The following is a 19864-nucleotide window of genomic DNA, read 5'->3' on the forward strand; positions in this document are numbered from 1 at the left end:
TTGATCTCAAGAGTTTTAAACAAGTCATTCTCTAAAGATAGATACATAGGGCACAGGCATAAAAATCTAACTGGTAAAACATTGTTGCTGAATTTATTTTCATTTTTCCTTTGGCATAGACATTTAGGATATTATATGTGTTATTTTAATTGAAAGCTATTCTCATAAACAGTTGGATATAGCCTGAATAAAATAATCCTAAGGTTAACTTTAATAGTCAGCATTTAGATAGTATAGGAAAAATTTACTTGTATTGGTATCTTTTAAAAATAATTTGCACAATAGGTCAGATAATAAGGATTTTAGAAAGTTTCTTTTATGTGTTGCTAAAAATATTTAAGTGTATATACTGTATAGTTTGCTTTGGTACCAAAGTTAGACATGTTAAAAACAAAGATCCTAAATATGATTATCAAGAAACACATTGAAAGTATTAAAACCATCTCAAATTGTTGATGTATACTTTAAAATTATTATCCTTTAGATGTTTTCTCTAAAACATCAAAGGAAAAAAATACACTTTTTTGGTAATACTTTTTGTGTTAAGTATTTCCTTTATATAGTATCATTGGTCATTTCAGAACTGTATGAGACTAAGGATGAAGGTTTAATCTCTATATCTTTGTCCATTTTGATATCCTGATTTGTAGCAAAAAGGACCTTGATAGTTAAAAGCTAAAACATTTATCTCTTTAAGGTATTAAATTTGTTTTTGCTATTATTGGTATCTTACATTCTCTATAAAATAAGAGCCAGATATCACAGTTTAAGCATAACAGCGTTTTGGTTTTGTTGTTGTTGTTGTTGTTGTTTTATATTAATGACTTTCATACCATCTCCATTTTTCTGTAATTTATATCTGGAGAGAAAAATGAAGTAATATTAATATAATCTTTATGGAATTGAATTAATGCTCTGTGAAAGTATATCAGTACGTTTTGGTAAAGAGTACAATTGCCTAAAATAAATTAGCTAAGAAAAATACTTCAAATAGAAATCTTTCTTTGAAGGAAAATGCAATTACTCTTGGACTCTTGAAATTTACAAAAGTTTTAGAACAAAAATGCCTTGGTATATACTGAATAAGCCTGAATAACAAATATAGGATTAAAATGAAAATGCCAGACAAGTGGAGTATTAAATAGAATATTTCATGATATTTTTGACTAGGGCTCTAATTATAAAATACTGGACCTTAACACATAGCATGTTACTTTCAGAATAAAGGTAGCAAAATAAAATATTCTCAATAGATGGAGTGGACTTAGGATGTGCCAGAATAATTAATATGACCATGCTATTACATTTTATTCCTCCACCTAAATATTTTAGCATAGAAACATTTTGACAATATACTCAAAAAGTAGATACATCAGTGGATAATTCATTATCCTTTATGAGGCAAGATAAAAAAATTAAGTTATAATGGGTTATCTTTCTAACATTATAAGAAGGTTTTAATATGTAATATTATAATATATATAATAAGAATATATATAATTCTTACTCTTTTCCAACAGAAGTGCAAACTAGCTTTAGTTTTTGTAGTATACATGAAATTAAAAAGTGAAAAAAATAAGACTCTTTTCTACTATTGTGCAATCAAATTTCAATAAATGTTAGAATAAATTTACATGTAGTCAATTTAAGTGTTGCTTATTTATATAACTTTTAATTGTTTTATTATCAATCCAGTTTTGTATATAAGGAATATAATGTTTTTACAGAAGAAAGTTGGGATATACATTAAACAGCATTTAAAGAAAAGTTGGCATGGCCATTTTTTAATTTTAAAAAGTTCTACCTAGTGCTGCATTTTTTAATTATAAAAAACTTTCAATTCTGAAAGAGCAGACAGTCATAGCTTCTTTGTATTTAAAAGATGAAATATAATGTTATGGGTTAAGTTTTATTCAAAGTTAACGTTTTGAAAGCCTAGAAACCTCACAAACTAAGACCTGAATGAAAGATAAAAAGGAATAATGATAGTGTCACAGTGTTAAAGGAAGAAATATGTATTGAATCTGACATGATACATGCAGTGAATACTTACATACTTGCTAAGATGCTATAAGAACCCTTATACTTTTGGTATGAGTGACAAAAGAGGGCCAGAAATAGAGATATCTTTAAGCATATTTAAGAGTAGCGTCTACTCTGGTCATAGTAACTGGTATAAAATAAATGGTCATAATATGACAGATTTCCAGATATTATATATACAAATTATCTTTTACATATATTAATATCTGTCAAAATTTCTAATGTAAATCTAGAGTTTGAACTGTTCTATAAAAAATATTTAATGTAAGTGAAATATACACAAACCTAAATACAGCAAAGTCAAAATGATGTAGAAACTAGAATCTTCTACATACATTATCTCTCTAGCAAGAAGTGTTTTTTTGAATTTGCCATATTTCAGTAAATGGCCTGTTGCTATGTATATTCTGTATATGCTATGGTTATGTCTACAAATATGAAACATTTGGAATAAATCTGAAAAATCCAAACAGCAAAAATGTTTTTAAGTGCTTATATAGACATTATCATGTTGATAAGATAGCCAGATGATGACCACATTTTTCAAACTTTCTCAAAATACTTGTTGTTTTATAGATATAACCTTTGTTCTCTTTGTTACAAATTATAAGTCTATGTTACTTAAATGTGTGTGAATTAATAAAGGAAATCATGATTTTATCCTGCACCTCCAATGTTCTGGCTACTAAGGTTTCTTTAATGCCCTTAAAAAAGCAAGAACATTTTATGTTAGGCACATCCAAACCCCTCATATTTGTTACCAGACCACACATGGGGCTAGTTGTTTTCTATTATTGGATAAAATAGTTATCTAAGACTCTACTTAACAGAATCAGTAGAGGAAGGTGGAGTAAGAATTGAATCCTCTGCTCTGAAATCTTTTCTAGGATGAAATTGTGGGCTTCAATAATATCGAGGTTGCAAACCTACAAACGAAGGTTGAGAAAAGCTTCTCACAGAATGTAACCTTGGTTCCTATTAAAAGATTTAAAGAAAATTAGGGTTTTAATGCATTTTAAATGGTTCTTATTTTATAATTACTTGAGGGAAAAATTTAAAAAATAGTATTAACTGGGCCTGGATTCTAAGGAGAGGTGTGCTTTAAGAAATTCCCACTATAAAGAGTGGGCTACCTTAAAACCTGCTGGGGGACCAGGCTGTATCCTAGGGCATTAACAAAGACTAACTACAAAGGATCTGAGAACGGCCATATCTAATGGTATTTCTAAATTATTAGGTTATACTTCCTTTGTGTCATCCTTGAACTTTGGTAAAGATATGCTTCAAATGAAGATTTATGTACTTAGTTATATATAAATTAGATCCTATGGTTGAGAAAGCAACTATCCAGAGAAAATCAGGGAATTATTAATAAACTTTCATATTACTAGAGTAACATTTTATCCTGTTAAGTAAAACATCCAATGAACAGACTGTGTTCCAACAAATGATTTTTTTATTTGATCCACCACTGAACATAATGATTGTTAGAAGATACTGCTTTGGTCAAGATAGTTGAGAATAGGAAAATTTCAGCTAAGGTGTTTTTATAATGAGTAAATGCCTACTTTAGAGCATCAGTGTTTAGCCAAATCCTTTTGCCTAAAAATCTCATCATTTGTTCTGCTTTAAATTACCGGTGTTTGAATGTTGTGATTCAAGAGGAATGCATGCATCAAGCCTGAGTTTATCTAATAAAGCTGATTAAAACTTCAGAAATAGCATGAAGTCTAAGTCAGTTGCCCAGCCTGAATCTGACAACAGAAATTTAATGCCAGGTGTTCAAGTACTTCTTCTAAAAACTTAAATAGCAACTTATATATAGTTAGGGGAAATGAACTGAAACTTCTAATATAAAAGGTAAAATTTCTCCAAAGAGGCATGGTTGATTATATATTCTGCTTTCTGTGATTTGGGCACAGATGCCACTCTACTGACCTAGCAAGACTCTGAGCATGTCTACTAACAATGTAACAACTTGCAATGTAACTTGTAACAACTATAAGAATAGGTTAATTATCAGGAGTAAGTCATAAAAACAATAGATAATTTTATGGTGTATCAAACCTAAATGCTTCTAGGGTTAAAATGTTTTTAAATTGTGGGGTTACACTTCAGGATAATTTGTGAAGGTTTAAAATAGTCTAACCAGAAAAGAAACATTTATAAGGTATTATAAGTTAAAGATAGTTACCAAAAACAGTGTTTGAGAAAATTCACTCCAATGATGACATGCTGTACCTAGCCTTAGGCACTGTTTCAATTTTTGAGCTAAGGAGACTTTAGTAGGCAATTATGATAATGATCCCTTTATCTTAGAATCACACATCTTATCAATATAAAGAGTGGCATGAGTTTGGCCCTTGTATTAAGATGTAAAAAAAGAAAACTAGAATAGTCCTTTCTCAAAATGGCAAACAATACATGGAGGGTCTATACAAAGACTGATAAATGTCTACATTGCAGTTATTAGCAAGAAGAATGGAAAGGAAGAAGAAAAGCAACCAAAGGCTTATTTGTTTTTGTTGGTGGATTTTATGCTTCCAAAAACGCGTGGAAATGGCCATGTTCCCAAAATATAGAGTAGATGGCACCACTTATAGGTATCTTTTGCTATCAGAGGGATTAAAATTTTCAGAGATAAGTTAAAAGGCCCTTCTTCTCACCTTGTGTTCCTTCTTATATTTCCCAGAATGCTGAATTGCACAGCACTTTAAAAGAAAATTTTGATTAACAATCTAAAAAATAAAATTATAGGGCAATTCTGTTTTCCACTGTTTTGGTTAGGAAGCTGTTCATACTTCAGTTACTGGCTAAAAGCATGAGTAAACAGTTTCATGTTTATCATAATTTGTTTATTTTAGAATTGAAATATTTTCCGATTCTGAATCTCAGATGCTTAAGGGATTAGAATAGACATTTTGATCTAAGATTTAATTTGTATAAGATTTAATTTTAGTGATTCAACGAAAGATGGTCCATAACTCTTGGACTGGGCAAAAATTATTTCTAAAAAGTATTGTGTTCTCTAAGGATCCTCCCCTCTCAGCTCCTCTACTCCCCAGAAATCATTTGCCTCCTTACTGGTGAAGTTTATTAGTAATCAAAAGTCTGGGTTCTGCCACTTAATAGTAATGTCATTTGGGGCAATTCTCTTACTCTAAGCCTTACTTCTTTTATAAAAGTTGCCTGATTATTTCTCAAATATATTGAGTGGACAAAATGAGATAATATACATGAAGTCTTTGTAAATTATAAAGTGCTATAAAAATAAGGGGTTATTCTTGCTTTGGCATAAAAAGGTAAGCAAAAATATAAGCAAGATTTTATAGCAAATTATCAACAGAGTTAATATAATTTTTATAAGGAATATTATCATGGACTTTAATCTTCAATGACTAAACCAAAGCTTTTCTTGAGGACTACCTAGTTATCATATAGCAAATTTAGTTACAAGGTTAAGTTACCAATATTTTAAGACTGATATCTTGAGTATTTTCCACAGTTGTAGACTTTGTAGTTTTCAAGTTAATATGATTCTATGATTTAGTGTTTATAACATAGGGAAATAGGCTTATACCTAAACATAATTCAATTTATATAGCTGTATCAATGGCTAAACCAGAATCATAAAGCTTCAAGGGCTAAAGTAATGGAGGAATTAAGGCCTATCCCTTGAGGCTTAAACCCTTTCTACCTATACTTTTTGATCCCAGTTTAATGTTACATTCATTTTGTAGTATATTAATAGTGTTACCAACATTCCAATTTCCCTGGGGCAATCTAGGTTTATGCCTACTATATTATTAGAATATTATTTTTGAAAAATAGTCTTTGAATAGAATGATTTTATAGGTATATTAATATCAACTTCTTTATTGGTTAATAAGTATATTTCAAAAAACTGTATCATTTTAATTACTTTTGGTGTCCCCTTTCACTCTCAAATGTCCTGATTTAATGATGAATATATCATTTCCACATATAGTAAGAACTTGGAGCAGAGATTAGCAAAGTCGAGAATGACTTCTACAAAGAAAAGTGAAAGCAGAACTTCATATGATTGACAAAACATCAGAGGACCTTGTCCATAGGTAAACAGCTTTGATTTCTATAAAGGTAATCAAATCAAGCCTGTCTGCTGCTCATCAATGAAGTTGGGAGTGAGATTCAAGAGGAAATAAGTGCTGGAGAACAAGGACTCCTAATTCTGAATCCATATAATCATATTTCAGAGAAGGTTAAAGCTAATATTCATATTAGAACTTGGCGAATCTCTGAGTATGTAATTATTTCTGAGAAAAAATGTAGTTACATTCTTACACATGGCTCTATTCAGATAGACCCTAATTAAATTTGGTCTTATTATAATAGAATGAATTGTACTTTATTAACAGTAGAGTCAAGATTCTTTTGAACCTGCATGACCTGAGATTAAATCATGTCAGTGAAAACTATATTGTTGGTTATCTTTACCTACAGAGTATGACTATGTTTAGTTTGAAGGATGTTTAATAAAGAAAGGCCAAGTGAATGATTTATTTGAAGAAATGATCTTTAGAATAAATTTTGGATATTTTCCCAAATAATTTATCATTTAAAAGAAAATAAGAAAACTAAATTCTTTGTATTGGATTTACAACATTTAAGCAAAGGTGACAATGATGTAGAAAATAATTTTCAAGAAGCAAGTGAATGATTAAATGAGTTGTATAGTGTTAGGTTTATATCATAAATCAGAATCTTCAAACGAAGTTTTTAACTTCAAAAACAAATCTGCTAAAGTGCAATTCAGAATGTCGGTATTTCATTATTATCTAGGGTTGCACCTACGAAATCCTTTGAGGAAACAGGATAGCCTTTTTGAAATTAAGAATAAGACATAGATGTACAAAAAGATGTGTATTAACTAACATATTCTGTATAGTTGCATCTGCTCTTTAGGAGTTAGACACAGAGGTAACTCTGCCTGATCATTATCTTTTAAAATTTCCTTTTTATATATTTATAATATATAAAGCAAAATAAATTGAAGATCAAAAGGATATAACATTCCACATTAAATAAAAGCTATCTTGGTTCTCTCTTTTTTCATACTTCCAAAATGCTCACTCTGTTATTGGAAAACACTGAGAAAAATAGAGCTTTAAGAGTACCAATAAGCTCAGAAATGAAAGAAGGAAAGAAGCTGTGAAAAACAATGACGACACTCTTAAGCATGCTTTTAAGCTGGATTCCTTAAGTCAAAACATCTTTCCCCATATTGCCTGATTTTTTTCTTTTATGTTAGATTATACTGTTAGAAATTCTACAAATTGGATTGTTTGGTTTCATTGGAATTCTCTTTAATCCTATTCTTAGTCAAGTTGAAGTAAGGAAAGATCCTTGTTTTCTCTCTTGCTTTTATTTCCAAAATCTAGAATTCAAGTTAGTATTATTAGATTATATATTTAGCCCAGTGTAGATATCTTCTGTAGGAATATCCTGTGAATTTCAACATCATTAAATATGATTGGAATGGGGCAAAACTCTTCCAAAATTAAGTATACTTGATTGCATTTCTTTTCTTTCAGTTTAGAGCCACATTTGAAAATGAAACCAGAGATGACTGCATAAATAATGACTACACAGTAAATATCCTTAAGCCCTATCATTTTAAATCCAAGAAAGTTAATTGAATTGGGTAGATAAGAAAAGAATCAGGGTCTCTAAAAATTTGGAGAAATTCTATCCAAAATAGGAAATAGAGGTACCTCAGAATGCTAATAGCCAGAATGGGGAAAAACCAGATGGAGGGAGGTCTTTCTCATTGTTAGCACACTCAGCTGTTTGTTTTTTTTAATTCATTCAAACAACAGGGATATGGTACTTGGAAAACAAGTCGGAAAGTAGACATTCAGATGAATAGACAGGGAATTCTTTCCGGATTGAAAGAGGACAACTGGTAGGCTTAGGGAATTCCTGGGACATGAAGAGTACAGTTTGATTTTTAGCTTGGAATTTTCCAAAGGGAAAACTTCTTAAAATATTGAAACCTATCAAAGATCTAGAGAAAAATGCCAGAAGAAAATAAATGCTAAAAGCTTTGAGACATTTATTTTGAAGCCTTTAGACTTTAGAGCAGAAACTTGACTCTCCTTATAAAACAAAATAACAACACAAAAAATTACCATCTTTTCAAAAGTGTTACTTTCCCCACGAAAGAAAAATTCTCGGAGATATATTTATCTTTTCTACTCCATGAAGGAAGAAATGAAGAAAAAAGTCAGAGTCTAATCAAAGGACATTCTTATTAAAAATTCACTTTTTAGGCCTACTGGAATCTTGTAGGTATATTCCAAATAAGTATGAAGATCTAGGGCTTCCCAAATTTTCTCTGATGAGAAACAAAAACCAGTAAGTAAAAGGGTTGAAGTGAGGAAAAAACTCTTAGCAGGGAAGGAAGGGGAGGGATTTAGTTCCCTAGGAATAGGGAGGCAGCTTCTCATATCCCTGTTTTCCAAAGGAAAGAAGTACACCAAGACGTTTATGACTCATCTTTAGAGAAATACTAAATGATATTTACTCATGTGTACATACCTTGACAGAAATGCAAAACTGATGTTAACATACACTAGCTTCACTAAGAAAATTATGTACCAAAATATTAGTAAATAATCAAGTATTGGCTTGTTTTAACTAAGAAATACGTATCAAATGAGGAAAACTGACAAATCAGTAGATGGAAAAAATTTTAATTACATGTCTTAAAAATAAGTCAGTTGTCAATATAGTATCACTCACTAGCTTAGATAAAATATTTTAATGACTATTCAGCCTGTTACTGTGTATCTTTACTTCAATACAATCAGGCTTGGTATTATATTAGTTGATACTATTTTAAGCAGCATACCTAAAAAGAATGGTAAAACTGGAAAACCTTAATCTGTTAGTTCACTAATTTAAAATCGATGCCTGCTATTTATCCTGACAGGTCAGAAAGTAGGTATCAAGATAACCAGTATATAGAAAACTGAAGAAGGATTATTATCAGGTGGAAAGGACAAAAATGACAATGTGAAAACAAGTAGTCTTGAATGGCACTTGATTTCTGAGAGCAATCATGAGAATGCAGGAAATATTAGCAACTTTATGCAATACATAAAAGCAAAGAGACAAAAACACATATAGCAGGTCCAACAAACAGCAATAACTGTAACTGCTAATCAGAGAGTGGTACTCAACATGGAAGGACAGAGCTGATAGCATATTTTTAGGAATTTATGCATAGGAATGGAAACACTGAATAGAGTTGAAAGAAACAGCACTGATTAAGACTATTACACCCACGCTTTGGAAAATTTTGCTCCTTTCCCCAGAAGTCTATAGAGATTTCAGAATACATTTTAGTCAAAGTATAGGCCTACGGGGTCAACAATTTATTATCATAACAATAGAGAATGTTGAAGCATGATATCAAAGTTGGATTGGATGTCCCTGTAAAGTCTTTTCTAGTCCTTTGATTCTGTATTTTAATACTATCCAAACACTATTTCTGGGAAAGATATAAAAATTTTTTTGTGTATATGACCCCAATTCATTATTTTAGTTAAATATAGCATAAATCCATGAAACACACTCCTACATCTGGGAGTTATGTATAAATTTGTTTGAAAATATTGTACTGCCATTTTTGGCAGAAATTTATAAAGCAGTATTATAAACTAAATCATACCTCTTTTTCTAAGCCATCCTTCTGAAATCAGCTGCCAGGAAAGGAAGTTAAAGTCTTAATTTTCCAAGATCCTTCATCTTTTGACAAGCTACCATCTTTCTGATTGTATTAGAGATTTTGGGAAAACAGGTTGCATAGTTATTACTTTGTGATTGGTACATGTATTTGTATTATCTATTTTACTCTAACACAGTGAATTTCAGATGTCTTCAGATGGACCTTTCAAAATGGGAACTAAGTAAATAAAAACTTCTCAAATTTATGTGTAGAAGATATACTACAGAAAAGAGAAAATTAAAATGGGCTTTACTTAGTTATATAAGGAGAATTTTTACCCTCTCATTCTGTTTTTAGAAGTAACATGTTTGGTCTATCAAACCAGGCCATAAAGAAAGTTGATGATGTTTTCTATATATACAGGTTGACAATAAATTCTGCAGTTTTAATTAGCTTCTCAAAATAAAGCTAAATTCTAAGAAAGTGTATATATATGAATTATATATATGCATATGTATATAATGTGTATATGTATATAATTTATATATGTGTATATAAATAGTAGATGTGTGTACGCACATAATCTATACAGCTCTGTGGAAGAAACATACTTGGGTATCAATTATTATCAAAATTCCTTATCCAATAGTACATCATTAACTTTTATTAACAGTGCAGGATTTGTTTAGCATCATGTTTAACATTTTGAAAATCAAAACATTAACTTTTTTTGTTCTCAAGGATAGTTCTATTAAAAGATCTTTAACATCAGTGGTTAATAATGTTTATTTACAGAACAAAAGCTTTTGATATTTCATTGTGGGACTTTAAAAGTCTATTAATATTTAATAAGTCTATATTTCTAAAAACTGAGAATAATGTGCATGGGATACTTGTATGCTAGTATATAATCATATAGTCCTACTGTTCTCATGAAACCACTTGGCTGGCAAACATATTCATTATGGTTTCAAAGAAACACCCTATTTGACTCACCAGTAAAATCTTTGGGATCTAAGTCCTATCATTTCTGCTTCTGCTGTTGAACATGTATACATTTGGGGATGGAAAAGGGGAGAGGAGAGAGATTTATTAAGGTAATGCCAATATTTGTGGATTTTCCTCTTCTGTCCTAAAATTAGGAAGTTGGTAAAAGAAAAGGCAAATGAATGTAAAATGGATTTTTTATACTATTACAGAAATTTTAGTGATTAAAAACACTTAAGCTTTGTTCTGTAACTTTTGAACAATTTTATAAGAATTGGCTTTAGAATCAGAATTTAAAGTTTTCCTTTGGTGTAAGAAATAGTTTTGCTTTTTTATGAAAATAATTGTCTTTTTAAATATTAATAATATCTGTAATTGAATATATTGGTAACATATAAGAAGAAAAGTTCAAAAGATTAAAGCATTCAAAGAACGCCAAAATATAGTGGAATATCAGTCAGCGTTATGGGATCATGTCAGAGGTGAGCCCTTCTTTTATCAAAACAATTCTATTAGGTGATCCATATTATATAAATTTTGGTACCAAATGGCTTATATTAGAGGGAGGCTGCAGCATTATCACAAATATGAGAGAAAAAGTTTAATACAGTCAAATTAATCACATGAAAAGGTAAGAACACTGATCATGTTGAATTTTTTCTAATATTTGGAAAATGTTATAAAAAAGTATAAATATTACTCAAATTTTGAAAACCATGGCAGAAGCAAAATTAAATAAGGAGTAGCAGTAACAAATAAAAACTTAGACAAAAGCATATTAAATGACAAAATAGCAAATAATGGAACTGAATCATTAAGATCAAATGTACTTATACTAAAAGGCATGAAAGTATTAAAAATTCTATTAGAAAGGACTCATCCTAAATATTAAAATAAATAGCAAAGACTATTAAACATTACTTCTGAAAGACTGAAAGGAAAGAAATAACACAAAGCAGAGAAAATGAAAGACACCTCACTATTCCCAATGTGGTTATTATTTATGGAATGGATAAAACATGTTGTAGAAAATGTCACTACAGTTAGATTAACACATAAACAAACCAACATGCCACAACTACCTAAATAGTTTTGTAGAACAGCTGAAAAAGCAAATTTCATCAAATTTAGACAGCTTATAATGGAATAAATAAGTATGGCGAGGTATTAACTAACCCTAAGTATCACAACGGGCAGCTTCTAGCCGGTTCGTTGAAGCTGGATCTCGGCCACACAAGGATCATTGGACAAGAAATCAGTTGAGGCTGGACTAGAGCTGCCCAATTGTCTTAATAATGAATGCTCCACACTGTCTGTTAAGTAAAGAGAAAGAAAATACAGATCAGAAAGACTGAACAGGAAAGAAAAAGATCGTTAGGGTAGATGAATGTAGGACATCAATGAACATTTACTCAATACTTGCAGAACGTGTACTAATTATATTAGAGTGTTAAGAAGTGAGAGACTAGAGATGAGGAGGGCTCCAGAACTGCTTCCTGCTCTCTGAGAGCTTACAATCTATTTTAGACAATCTCTAATCTAGTGTCACAGTACAATGCTTAGTATATAAAAATGAGGAACAGGTCAACACAGAAATAAGTGAGTTAAAACATTCCTTTTATTTTTGAAAACATTATTAGGTGGGTTTTAAAAACATGCTTTTAGGGGCGCCTGGGTGGCTCAGTCGGTTAAGCGGCTGCCTTCGGCTCAGGTCGTGATCCCAGGGTCCTGGGATTGAGCCCCGCATCGGGCTCCCTGCTCGGCAGGGAGCCTGCTTCTCCCTCTCCTTCTGCCTGCCTCTCTGCCTACTTGTTCTCTCTCTCTCTCTCTCTAATAAATAAATAAAATCTTAAAAAAAAACCAAACATGCTTTTAAAAGGGGAATTTGGCAGAAGGCTGTTTAGAAAGTTGTTTGAAACCCAAAGGGTACCCTTCAAGTTGGCAATGGTAGGGTAGCCATATAATAGAGTAATTCCATATATTTGTGTCACCCTGAAATTTTTTTGTGTTAAGATTAGTTTGGGTCAAAGAAACACCTAGTTGCTACTATCCTTTTGGCACTTTGAGTGTTGGTCTGCTCCTAATTTAGGTAACCAAGCTGTCCCATGACATATTTTTAAATTTTAGATAGGCTCAAAATTTTCCATATTTGTTCCAGTATCTCTAGAGCAATATTGTCTGATAGAACTTGTTGATGGGAAAGTTCTCTATCTACACTGTCAAATATGGTAGCCACTAGCTACATGGAGCTATTTAGCATTTAAAATGTGGCTAGTTGCAGTTGGGGAACTGAATTTTAAATTTCATTTATTTTTAATTAATTTAAAATTGAAATTAGCCTTATGTGGCTAGTGGTTACTATATTGGGGACAGCATGACTCTAGGGGTTCAAACTCATCTGGTTTGCTAAGCTCTATAGACTGACCTGAATTTCTCTGGCTTGCTCAATACTGTCCAATACCACTCAGTATTGTTCATTGCTTTATTTTCAGTATCTGGAATACTGGCTAGCACATGGAGGTGCTCAATAAATATCTGGTAAATGAATGAAATTTGTGGTAATATATAGCTATTCAAGCCTGGTCAACTACTCACAGCTTATTGGCAATATGCTCTGGTACTCTCAGGAAAAATAGAGAAGTGAAGCCAAACTGTTCTATGTAAGTGGAATTGCTTGAAGACTTCATATGTCTGGGGAGAACAGGAGCAGCTTCATTATAGCTCAAAGAAAAGAACTAGAAATAGTTGTGTATGAATAATTTAGGTTGATAAGTATGGGAATACTGAAGGGAGAATATAATATTTAATGGTAAGGAATTTAGAAAGGATGTGGATAACAGTTGATGAGAGTGATTAAGAGGAAAAAAATTACTTCGGATTAAGAAACCTAAATTCAGATTGTATACATGACTGAAGGATGGAAACTGAATATAGAGAAATCTTTTATTTTTTTTAAGATTTTATTTATTTATTTGACAGAGAGAGACACAGCAAGAGAGGGAACACAAGAAGGGGGAGTGGGAGAAGGAGAAGCAGGCTCCCCGCTGAGCAGGGAGCCCGATGCAGGGCTCAATCCCAGGACCCCGGGAGCATGACCTGAGCCGAAGGCAGATGCTTAACAACTGAGCCATCCAGGCGCCCCTGGATATAGAGAGGTCTTGAAGAAATAGTAATCTGGTTAGGCAATAATAGAGCTTAACAAAGGGATTTGGCAATGGAAAAACAAATATTTTTATAAAGTTAGCTGAAAAGGGGACATAAAATAATATAAATAGACCATGTAGCATCAAGAGGTCAGAAAAATCACTGGTATTGTTTTGATTTTTAGGAGAGAAGAAAGATGAGCAAACTAACATTAAGAGGTATGGATTCTGAAAATAAAATGTAAAAAATTGTGTATTCGTGATTTTGAGTTAGAGGAGGGAGTGACCACTCATTCAGGTGTTTTTTGTTTTTTAGGGCTAAATTAGGAAGAGAATCAGAGCACTAAGGTCAGAGTCACTATTAAAGACTATTAAAGTGCAGAAGAAAACAGGAAAACTCCCTTATAAGACAGTTTACAGGGCAAAGGGAATAGTGCCATGATTAGTAGTTGGTAAAAGAAGAAATATATTTTTGAAAGAGATACTGACTCAAACTGAATGTAAGGAAAGAGAACCATATCTGAGAATTAATAAAATTTGAACACAGGCTGTTGACAGTATTGAATTTAAGAGAATCTAGGAGGACAAGAACTAGGATAAGACCCTTGGAATTTGGCTAAGTCATCAAATCTTGGCAATAAGTCTTACATGAGTTGTTTGAATAGATCTCAGTACTGAAGGAACAATAATTTCATATGGAATGGAAAAGACACCCCTATACTCTTCCTTCTTGCCTTTCCAAAACAGATAAATTTAAAATATCTTTAGTGAAATATGTAATACAAAATCCTCCGGCTTGTTTTCATATATCCTTAAAGTAGGGGATGATGGTATCCAAAAAAAGTTTCCAATTCTGTAAGCGATTAAAATTTGATGAGTTGACTCTTGTGAAAAAGAAGGTGCTTATCCAAGTAATCTGTGTGCTAAGGGGAAAGAAAGAAGATTGAGCAAAATGAGAAAAAATGTCCAATCAGAGGGAATGACAGACTCAGAATGCAAGGGAATTAAGTGCTCAAACTCAGAATGGAAATATGTAACTGGATATGCAAATAAAATATGCTACACAATGAGATAGCTTTTCCCCCATAAAAGAAGCATAACATTGACTTAGAATACTGTATCAACTAATATCTACCTTTGCAGTGTCATTAATATATACCTCAAATTATCTTTATCCACACTTAACCCACATTGATTAATAACTATTTTGGCTGGAAAGAACTTATGACAAATTTAAATATTAAAGTAGTCCAGAGGCACAGGGTCAAATAATTCATGTTAGGTTAAAAATAGATTAAAGAGAAATAATTAGGGGCGCCTGGGTGGCTCAGTCAGTTAAGTGGCAGCCTTCAGCTCAGGTCATGATCCCAGGGTCCTGGGATCGAGCCCCATGTTGGGCTCCCTGCTCAGCGGAGAGCCTGCTTCTCCCTCTCCCTCTGTCTGCCACTCTGCCTACTTATGCTCTCTCTATATAAAATAAATAAATAAAATCTTTAAAAAAATAAAAAGAAATAATTAAAAATAGAAACATAAGCAAAGCATTTGTACTGTATTTCACATTACACTTTATAAGGATGCCTGATCCCAGCAATGGGCTAACCCAAGAGTTGTGAAATTATGGCCTTCAGACCAAGTCTGGCCCATCTTTTGTTTTTGTAAATAAAGTTTTACTGGCACACAGTCAACTCATTGTTTATATTTTATCTGTGGTCGTTTTCATGCTACAAGTATCAAATAGTTGAGATAGAGACTGTGTAGCCTCAAAGCTAAAAATATTTACTATTGGGCCCTTTATATAAAGTTTGTTGACTCCTGCTTTAACCTGTTCAGGCTGCAAAGAAATTTTCAGGCTGAGCACTTCTGAAAATCTATGAAAGAAAACCTTAATAAGATGCCTTAAATTTAAAGAGTGTATATACTCCATATTGTGGAAATAAATTATCACCAACCTCAAATATATTGGATTCACCTTGATTAAATGAAAGTCAAAATCAGACATTACAAGTTTAATAGAAATCTTGAGAGAAACTCAGAAGCTATTGAAACTAATGTTTTTGAGACTACAAAGAACAGGATTAACTAGGTACATGTTTAGATATATAAGATTAGTGAGTATCTATGCACTAGTTACCATAATGTTTAAGTTAAATCTATACTTATTCTGTTTTACCATCAGAAACTGAGTTTCCTGTCTTTACAAAAGCACAAAGAACTATCTTGTAATATTGAAGTTTGTTTCTAATACTTCCAAGGCCTTGACTTTCTAACACTGGGACTATTAGTGTTTTTTAAATAGAAAATTACATTTGTTATATTTGTTGTGGTAAGTTGTGTTTATTTAATGTGGTAAACTGTATTTGCAATGTCTGGTTGGTATTATCCTTATCAGCCTGCTTCCTATGTCATTGCTTACCTAGTTTGAATAGCCTCAACCAGTATGGAAGACTTAAAAGCTCTTAGAATTAGGAACATGTGGCTAAAGACATTCCTCCTTGCAAAAATTTATGTTACAAGTGAAATAAAGTGACTCTAACACAGAGGCAAACTTTTTGTTTTTTAGTTTTTGTTTCTTCTCTCTATATATTACAGGTACAACATAGGTTTTCATAAATAGTTGCAAGAAATTAACTGTTTTTGTGTAATGTGTGCAATGGATTCCTTTGGCAGTATATTGAGGTATATGGACCCCTTCTCAGAACCACGTTTTTAAATATAAAATATATAGGATTATAAAGTTATATTGTAATACATTTTTATCCACAGCCTCTTTGAGGGGGGTGGTCTTTGGACTAAATTAACTTTAAAACTCAATGCAGAATCTTAGTAACTCTTTTCTTTGAACTTAAAGATTAAATGTAAATGATTAGAACAGTGGTTATTCTATAATACCATTAAGAAATCAGTATGTAACTTTTTTGCTACAAAGGTACTCATGACAGCATATAGACCCCATCTCTTATACACAATCATCATTAACATTTTGAGTATAAAAAGTGACATAATATTCAGTTTGGTTATCTTAATGTAATCTCAGATGCAATTTTAACATTTCAGGAAAACCAAATGCAACAAGATTCAGGTATGTATATTTAAGAGCAGCAACATAATTCTGAACTTAATTAGTGTAATTCCCTAATTCTTTTAGAGAATCTGATTGAGCTGGGATATACTATCACTTAAAATGTATTAAGAAGATAAAAAGAATAGTGTTATGAATTGCCATTTGTGTGGAAAACAAAAACTTCCAACAATTATACATTATAATGAGTAAATATATAATATGTATATTATATATAATGCACATTACCTTTTAAAGAAAGATGTAAGTACAAAGAAAAGATTGTCATAATTATGACAGTATAATCATGGACTGATAGGAAACAATTATTGACAATATTTCAATGTTTATTTTTCATGTGGGGCACATCTACAACTAATTATACTACTGAATATAGGAAATCAGTAATTAAAAATATGGATTAGAACCTGAGTACCTTAATAATTTAAAAAAACAGGCTTAATTTTTTAGAACACTTTTAAGTTCATAGCAAAAACTGGTCAGAAAAGTACAGAGTTCCCATAGACTCCCTAACCCCATACATGGGTAACCTCCTCCACTAACATCTGGCAGTCAGAATGGTACATTTGTTACAACTGATGAACCTACACTGACACATTATTACCCAAAGTCCATAGTTTACATTAGGCTTCACTCTTGGTGTTATACATTTTATGGGTTTGGACAAATGTACAATGATACTATCATATAGAAGAGTTTCATTGACCTAAAAATTCTCTGTGCTCTATTCACCTCTCCCTCCCTCATCCCCTAACAACCACTCACTTTTTTACTGTTTCCATAGTTTTACCTTTCTCAAAATGTCATATAGTTGAAATCATATAGTATGTGGTGCTTTCAGACTGGCTTCTTTCAATAATATGATTTAAGGTTCCTCTATGTCTTTTATGGCTTTATAGCTCATTTCTTTTTATCACTCAATAATATTCCATTGTTTGGATATTACCACAATTTATCCATTCACCTACTGAAGGGCATCTTAGTTGCTTCCAAGTTTTGACAGTTGTGAATAAAGTGGTTATAAACATCTGTATGCAGGTTTTTGTGTGGACATACGTTTTCTTTCTTTTTTTTTTTTTTAAGATTTTATTTGACAGAGAGCAAGCGAGAGCATAAGCAGGCAGAACAGCAGGCAGAGGCAGAGGGAGAAGCAGGCTCCCCGCTGAGCAGGGATCCTGACGTGGGGCTCAATCCCAGCACCCCGAGATCCCATGCCCCATGAACATAAGTTTTCAACTCATTTGGGTGAATATCTGAGAGTGTGGTTAGATTCTACGTAAGAGTATGGTTAGTTTCATAATGAACTGTCAAACTGTCTTCCAAACTGGTTGTACCATTTCTACCAGCAATGAATGAGAGTTCCTTTTGCTCCACATCCCTGTCAGCATTGGTGTTGTCAATGCTTTGTATTTTTGACATTGTAATATAGGTGTGTAGTGGTATCTCATTTTAATTTGCAATTCCCTATTCACACACGATGTTAAGTATCTTTTCATATGCTTATTTGCCATTTGTGTATCTTCTTTGGTGAGGTGTCTATTAAGGCCTTCGCCCTGTTTTTTAATCAGTTTGTTCATTTTCTTATTGTTCAGCTTTAAGAATTCTCTGTATATTTTGGATAACATTTCTTTATCAGATATGTTTTTGTTTTCTCTCAATCTATGGCTTGTCTTTTCATTTTCTTGACATTCTCTTTCACAGAGCTGAAGTTTTTAAATTTTTTTTTTTTTTTTCTGTTCAGGAAGCATTTTATTGTTGCTCCAAGTTTAGGAATTTTCACTGACAAAATCAACACTTTCAGAAAACTTCCCGCATGGCCCTGCTGAGCTTCTGAATCTTGGTTTTTGCAGACATATCAGCGTATCTCTCTCCAATATGGACAATCATTCCACCCATGATTGACGGGTCAGTCTTAACTTCCAATTTCAAGACTTGGCCTTTACTTAGGAAGCTCTTCAGGACTGTTTTTAATTCAGTAAGAGTGGCTTCATCTAAAGGAGATGCAGTGGTCACTGTGCACGGTACTTCTCCACGGGGGACGCTCATCATGGTCGAAAAGGCAGAAATGACTCCAGGGGTATTGTCCAAGCGACCATTCTCAGCAAGCAAATTGATCAGGTTGGATGTGATAGGAGAGAACCTCTCTTTTGTGCTCACGTCATTTAGGTTTTTCATTTTCACGGAACGCTTTATATAGGGATCCATAATGGAAGCAGCCATTTTGGGTTCCTTCAAGATTTGTGCTACTCTCAACAATTCTTTCTCTACTTGTTCCAGTTTATTCTGTTTAGATGCAGCAGAATAAAGAGCAGTGGCATAGCGACCTTCGATACCATATACCTGAACAGGTGGCCGCATGAGCTTGGAAAACGGCCTGACCATACTCATACTAAAGCATCGCACCTGCCGGGACAGCCCGGACACTGCTGGGACGGCCATCTTCTCCGGGTGGCTGTAGGTCAAACTTGAGTTAGGGGGAGCTGAAGTTTTTAATTTTAATGAAGCCCAACTTACCAGTTATTTCTCTCATGAATCATGCCTTCAGTGTTGTATCTAAAAAGTCATTGTCAAACTCATGGTCATTTAGATTTTCTCCTATGTTTCTTCTAGGAGTTTTACAGTTTTATGTTTTACATTTAGATCTGTGATCAACTTTGAATTAATTTTTGTGAGAAGTGTAACATCTGTGTTTAGATTCACTTTTTTTGTATGTGGATGTCTGGTTGTTCCAGCATCATTTGTTGAAAAGATTATCTTTTCTCCATTGTGCTGCATTTGCTCTTCTGTCAAAGATTAGTTGAATATATATGGGTCTATTTCTGGGCTCTTTTGATTTGTCTGTTCTTTTACTAATACCACATTGTCTTGATTACTATAGCTTTATAATGTCATGAAGTTGAG

General features: G+C 32.4%; 1 pseudogene; it reads right to left on the reverse strand.

Annotated features, from left to right (window-relative positions):
* Window positions 1-18678: 18678 nt before the first annotated feature.
* LOC118545124 (ATP synthase peripheral stalk subunit OSCP, mitochondrial pseudogene) lies at window positions 18679-19437 on the reverse strand (annotated as a pseudogene).
* Window positions 19438-19864: the final 427 nt, after the last annotated feature.

Source organism: Halichoerus grypus, chromosome 4 (genome assembly GCF_964656455.1).
Source record: "Halichoerus grypus chromosome 4, mHalGry1.hap1.1, whole genome shotgun sequence".
NCBI classification, from domain to species: Eukaryota; Metazoa; Chordata; class Mammalia; order Carnivora; family Phocidae; genus Halichoerus; species Halichoerus grypus.